The sequence below is a fragment of the Hibiscus syriacus genome, unplaced genomic scaffold (genome assembly GCF_006381635.1).
Source record: "Hibiscus syriacus cultivar Baekdansim isolate YM2019G1 unplaced genomic scaffold, ASM638163v2 tig00111841_pilon, whole genome shotgun sequence".
Lineage (NCBI taxonomy): Eukaryota > Viridiplantae > Streptophyta > Magnoliopsida > Malvales > Malvaceae > Hibiscus > Hibiscus syriacus.
In genome coordinates this window covers 1215985-1223236 of record NW_024063196.1, presented here as the reverse complement: position 1 = coordinate 1223236, position 7252 = coordinate 1215985, and the positions used below count along the sequence as shown (strand labels likewise).

The window sequence follows — 7252 nt, the reverse complement described above, 5'->3', positions numbered from 1 at the left end:
ATTTGAAATGTACTAAATGAACTTTATGCATTATGCTTAAATATATATATCAAAATTATATTCATAAATAAATAGAATTAAATTTATAGAAAAATGCGTTTGTAAAGAAGTGAATTGAACTATGTAAGAACACGAGACAAGGTGAAGAATGTTAAGTGTACGTATCAGATACGAACACGGTCCAACACAATTATGTTCAACTTTAAAAACTTCATTCTTAAGTTCTCATAAGTTGGAAAGAATGTATGTTCAAACAATAAAAAAGATGCAAGATAAATTCAATTTGATGCACAAATAAGCCTTCACATGAAATCATTGATTCCTTTGCATAAGTCTAACCAAGTCTAATATACGACAATAATCGTAGAAGAGAGAAGATTTTTTACCCTCGAGTCCGTCCCGATGGTGTATGTTGCTTCCGGTAAGGTTGTTAAACGGGCTGCCACTGACAACAAGGTCGAATCCGCCAAATCTATTCATCAATTGCTCCAACCGATCACCATTCAATTCTTACACATCTGGTATATCAATTAGAGTCCCCCGCTTATTTGTTTGCTCCCACCAACTCCTAACAATGTTTCTACTCACTTCCGACTTCTCAACTGATACAACAACCTTCAAAGGTATGCCAAGCCTGTAGAGGGCAACCTCTGCACCACCAATCCCAGAGAAAAGAGAGAGGACATTGATACCACCGGGGAACATGTCTCTTAAGACTGAAAGATGATAAGCCACTGTGTCGACCTGAAATCAGCTATTCTATAAGCATAACACTGCAAGCATGGATTCATGTACCTCTAAACCAAAGAGTCACATAAGAAGAATCAAACTAATAACGGAAACATTATGACATTGATGTACCATAACCATTATTAATTGGGAATTTGGCTATTACAAGAGAAAAAAACAGTAAAAATACACACCTGGAATAAATTACCGAGCGATTTATACCTTTCTGTCCGACTAGATCCTCCTCCACGTGTATGGTTTTTAGGGAAACCTAGAAGCATTTCCACCTCATCAGGTTCAAGTGGAGCAACTTTATTCATTCCAACCCATACCAGATTCCATTTTCTGCATTCATCAAGAACATACTTCTGGACACTCAAAGGTGGCTCATCATCATAAGCTTCAAGAGCCTTTCGGATCCTTTCTGTCAATTTGGCATTTGCTGTACATGTTTGTAAACAGTTCAACTTTGTTCTTGGATCCCAGAAAGGCCACCATTTCTTTGTCAATGGAAAAGCTTCATTTATGGTGCGTGGAGGAAGCGGAACAAGAGGAAATTTGTTCTCAATTGGCAGATTATGAATATAGCCCCTTTTCCGTGCAACAGCACAAAAATACTTCGAATCTACAAACTCTGGATCTACATCGTATAAGTACCGTGACATTTCGGTCCAAACACCAACTGGAGCAAGTGCCACGTTCTCGTAGTAGAAATAAGGAGGCCCAATAGCATCTTCTGGAAGTGTTCTTTGAGTTATCATATTTGGTTCGATAGGAACCCCAAAACCAATCATTGGATTTAGAAGATGAACTGCATGATCGTCTTCATTAAGAAGCTTCTTTTCAAGCTTCTTCTGCTTCTTTCTTTTCCAAAAATCATAGCCTGAGTTTCGCTTTTTTTGTAATTGGGGTCATTGCAGAATGACTTCTGTTTAATTGGATGGAAGGTGTAAGTTTAACAAAACATAATAAACGTAAAACTGCAGCAATTTTGCAGATTCGGTTATTTAAATGCAAATATGAAAGGAAAAACACAAATATTTACGAAGAGAATTTCAAATCTGAATTATTAGAAAGGGGAAAGAAACTACCCTATCATCTACCGGAAGAAGTGCGTAGCAGCCTTAGCCATTTGAGCAGCACATATAAAATCTGTCAACTCTACAATTGATGAATCCGGACCTACAATATTTAAAGAGTTAATGTTAAGGTACAGTATGACTATAAGAACTACATACCCTTTTAAAAGGCCCATGATAACACCTCCAAAAGTACAAAACTTTGAGGCAAATTTATTGTCTGTAAAATCTGAACCATCTATGAGTTATTTGGGAGTTCCAATTTGGATACTTTATGTTCCATGGTGATATCTCACATCTATCAAGTATTTTCTCTCATGTGGTCTTATATTCGAGTTAGTTCCTTCGCATATTACCAATTGGTTATAGGTTGGATGTTTCACATGGAATTCAAGCTTAGGTTGTGTTTTATAGTTCCTCGTTCAAAAAAAAAAAAACCCCACTCACCACATCTCTCCATGGCTACTGAAGCCTCGACCTCTGAGTACCCCATTTTTGTCAAGTATAACAGTTTACTCTCCTCATCAGAATCAGGATTTCCTAGAATATAAAAATATTAAAAACAAAAACTCAAATAAATAATCTACAAGTAAAATGAGATAAAATATTTTGTTAATGTAATATATGTAATTAGTCAGCAGCTAAATTATAACATCTATAGAAAATGCAAATCAGTGACTAAAGGCCACATTATAGCATCCACTTGACTAGAAAAATTAAAGCACAACATCAATCTTTAGAATTAAATTTTATCATAGTATTAACAGATGGTGATTTTTTTAAAATGTTTGCAAAATGAACAGATGAAATAATAGATATGACATTAAAGGTTAGATACCTCGGTCTCAGAAGAACTATCGATATCTGTGAAATCATCCAGAAAGCTCCCTTCATAATCAGATGAGTAGTTCTCAGAATCAACATGCTGCATGGGAGCAGACTTTTCAAGAGCCTGCAAATTTAAACTAATCATTCAATGATATAACAAGAGGAGAGTAAACAACTAATTTGCATGTATAATCCAACAACTCAGAAAGACAATTCTATTTGGAAAGGATTGACAAATATCACATGAACCACTCTATATGTAGTCTTGCTTTGCATAAAAATCAAGATTATTGTTCACATAAATTGGTTTCTCTCCCACAAAAAAAATATGTTCCAGAAATAGTGTTCACTAAAAACAAGGTTCAGGTGTACAACTTACCGAATACATCAACAGAGTCTCTAATATCGTATTTGTATTTCCCTCTCCTGAAAATAGACAAGATTATAGATAAAGTAGTTGATATGAGCAGTGATGTCTAATAAAACAAGAAAGAACCATACCATTTTCTTTAATTGCTTTGATAACCATTTCTTCAGAGAACCCATCCCTACAAAATGGTCAATCAACTTGGAATTGGAAGAACTAGCCAATGAGCTTGCCTTCAAACCAGAACGGGAAATCAAGGATTAATAAATTTATGAAATCAACAGGCTAACAAATCAATGATTTAGAAGTGAAAATTCAGCCAAGAGCATATGCATAAACTTTCTAACATCAGAGTATATGCAACTAATAAGCATCATTAGAACATGGCATATGCAGTAACTCACAGAGTACTGAAGTAGAGCTTCAAGTATCAAGTTTGAGTTCTCCTCCCCTGGACAATAGTAAAGCAGAATCATAAATGAGCTTAAGATTTATACTTATTCTCCAAGTAGAAAAGACCAAGAAGCTTTACCATTTTTCTCAATTGCTTTTGCAACAAGTTCCTCGGAAAACCCCATTCCAACAAAATGATCAATTAACTTGGAATTGGGAGAATCTGCAGAAGAGCTCACCTTGAGAAGATAAAAGTTAATCATGAGTTAGTTATGAAATTACTTTTCCCTTAACCATAATATTTGTAGAAAAGTTACATATAAAGCATAGGAGAGAAGATTGTCAGCAAAAAACCAGGTATTAGAAGAATAATTGGGGTAGGCAATCCTTATATAAGAAAGAGTTTAGACTTCAGAATAAAGCAGTACATGAGACGGAGATGCAGAATTACAGAAACCTATAGTAGCAAATGTCTTAACGGTCAATGCACCATTTTCTCAACTAGTTCCCATAAGATCTCATCAATTAATATCACTAACAAAATGTGTATTGTTTCTTTGAAAATTGTAAATGGAAGATAACTCAATCATAGACAATCCTAATAATCACTAAAAAAATTCCTCTGAAAATCCAAATTAATACAGCAACTGCAATACTATTCCTATTCCAGAATGTGGCATAAAGTAATTACAGAAGAGCATGTACCTCCGTTGTACCCAAAACAGCTTCCCCATTGGTAGGTGACACTCCTGAGTGAGAAGAGATGGCATAATTATCAATTTCCAGTTCATCTTCAGTATCCCAGTCAAAATTATCAGCATCACCACCAGAACTATTTCGATCCTACAAAAATTGCAGATAACATCATGGTATCAAATATATATATATATATATAACATTGAATAATAATATAATACTAGTTTTCCTTGGTTTTAAGCAGCCAAATAATACAACTGAACCTAGTTCATAACCGAAAATTTGTCAAGAAATACTACAAGAATAAAAAAAAAATAGAAATAAATGCTAAAACTAAAGAGTACCATTTCCCTTGAGCTTTAGTACAGCCCAAGAGCAGCTTCTTAACCTGTAAAAGAGACATGGAAACAGATCAGAACCCATGTTTCAAACAATTTATCAACAATCAACCTGTGCTCAAGTTAATTTATGTCGCATATATGGAATTTACTCCTATACAACATTAAAAGCAACAAAAAGCTACCTAAGTATTTTTTTAAATTGACATTAGAAACAACAACGTCCTTAGTAACATACGAAGTTCAAGATACATTTCCACCAATCTTCACAAGCAACAACTAAAAATGCAAGATGCTCAAGTTTCAGTCACTAGATCAAGTTAAAAAGAGAATAAAAAAAGAGACTCGAAACAATCAGCGTCACCAATAGCTTAAGAATTACCCTGAAAATGACATTGTCCACAGCAACAAAGTAAAAGTTTCTGTTCACTAACCCTAACCTCTAGATTCAGCTTATAATTTTCAGCCATAATACTCTCGTCTTGCATCTTAAGAAATATGGCAAATCATTTTCATTCGAAGAAAAAAACTAATAAGTTTATTAGAATATATTCATAAAATGGGGAAATAACAATAATTGTTATAATTAGAGTAAAAAACATCAAAATTAACATGCAATTCTATCGATAAATAAATTGTTCTGAAAAATACACTGTGCTTAAATTTAATCTACTCTTTCCAGAGAAAACCGAATCAGGAAAAAAAACGCAGACAAAAAAAATTGTTTCTCGGCAGCCAAACAGAAAGCGCAAAAAGAAACGCATCAGATAAACGCCTAACAAGTACAAAAATCAACGGAAAGAAAGAAACAGTAAATTCAACTATAATCAATTAGTTAAAGCAAAATAAAAACTTAAAACGAAAACAAAAACCTGGAAGATTTGAAGACAATATGTCAATCTGATACGGAAATCATGTAAAAAAATAATGCAGTTAAAAATCAACAATTGACATGAACAATAAAGTTAAGCATGCAAAATATATATGTTACCAAACGCTGTTCGTAAATGACTGATTTGACAGTAAAATGAAATGAATACGAGGAGACGAATATAGAGGGAAAGAGGGTTTGGAGTTCGGGGTGGGAATTTTCTCGAGGGACTGTGAAAATAAATTAACTTTTTATTTGGCCTATTAGTGAAAATAAATTTAAAAATAAAATATGACGTGTCATATTTCCCGTTTTTAGCTGTAGATAGTACGGAATCTTGGTGATGCTGCGTGGTAGTTGACACTTGGGCTTTGTAAGCAAACCGGCCAATGGCTATCCTTTCTATTTGAATTAAATTGTCTTTTTTATTATAATAGTAGTTTTTATTTTATAATTTCACATTATTTAATTGACCCATTTTTTCCAAAATGATTTATCTATAATTATTTTTATTTAAATATAATAAAAATATTTTTAATAATTGATTGAATGGAACTAAGAATTTATTGCATATCCATTTAATTAGTAAAATATTTAAAAAGTTAAATTCAATAAATGATATAAAAATAAAATTAAAAATAATTTATTGAAATTTTATAACTTATAAAATGATCATTAATTTATTATGAAATGACAATGATATTTTATCAAATTATTATAAAATTATCATTATTTTTTTAAATTGTTAAAAAATTATAACGTGATAGTGATCGCTTATAATGATTTGGTAAATTTAATGATTATTTTATATTTTTCAAAAAATTAATGACCAAAAATAATCATTCAAATATAATTCAATGATCTCTTGTATTTTTACCCTGTTATTTTTTTATGATCAAATATTATAAATTCTTAAAGATTACATTTTTTCAAAATTTTAAGCTGATAACATTGTTCTCAACTATACATAATTATTAATTAAAATTTTATAATTTTAAAAAATAAATTATTATTTGTTAAAAGAATTTTAACTTATTTAACACCTCCTTAAGTTAATGGTTCAAATGTATTTAAATATTATTATACTTGATTTAAGAATTTGAATGCTATAGGATAATATTTAAAATATTATTATACTTGATATAAAATTGCACGAACCAAGTAATTTTAGTGGTTAAAAATGTGTTGTTATCTCTTTAAATTTCGGGTTTGAGTACCGCATATTCAAGAATATGATTTAAATAATTGAAAGTTTTTAAATATATATTATTTTGTATTCAAATCTTAAAAATTACCATGGAAGATGATTTTATAATATTACTTTTTCAAAAATTAGATAGATTTAATTTGATTTAAAATGTTTTATATTCAAATATAATCATAAAATATATTTTTAAAAGTAATAAAAGAGCAACTAAACTGCTTTTTGTATTAATCAATCATAATGATTTTCATTATAATTCGCAAACCAAACACATCTTTGTCTTTTTATGAAAATCCACTCATTCCTGTTATGTCACTGGATTGAGGTTCTTATTCTAAATAAGTAGGGGTAAAAATGTAAAATGACATTAAATAATGACTATGATTTGATACACTTATTTTTATAAAACTTACGTGATTATAAGGTAGTATATTTTTTAAAGACTTTAAATCATTTTATAATAAACGTTTAAATTTGTGGAAAAATTCGATAATTTTAGAGCGTTGAATGAGAAATTGATCCAAACGTTGTTGAGAAAAATGTAAAATCAATTCTTGGTTTGTACATGTGCAAAGGTGCATGATGTGGATAATGTGAATGTCCGAACCTGTCGGACTATTTGTGGGCTTGCAGATATTTTAACCAAAATGTGATATATATTCCTTAAATAAAGCATATCTTTTCAAAATTTGTTTTTGGATAAAAGGTTCCTTTAATTAAAACATTAATATTGGAAATTACTCGATT

General features: G+C 30.9%; 1 pseudogene; it reads right to left on the bottom strand.

The window, feature by feature from the left end:
• Nucleotides 1-212: 212 nt before the first annotated feature.
• On the bottom strand, nt 213-4592 carry LOC120172002 (annotated as a pseudogene).
• Between the last annotated feature and the right edge of the window lie 2660 nt (nt 4593-7252).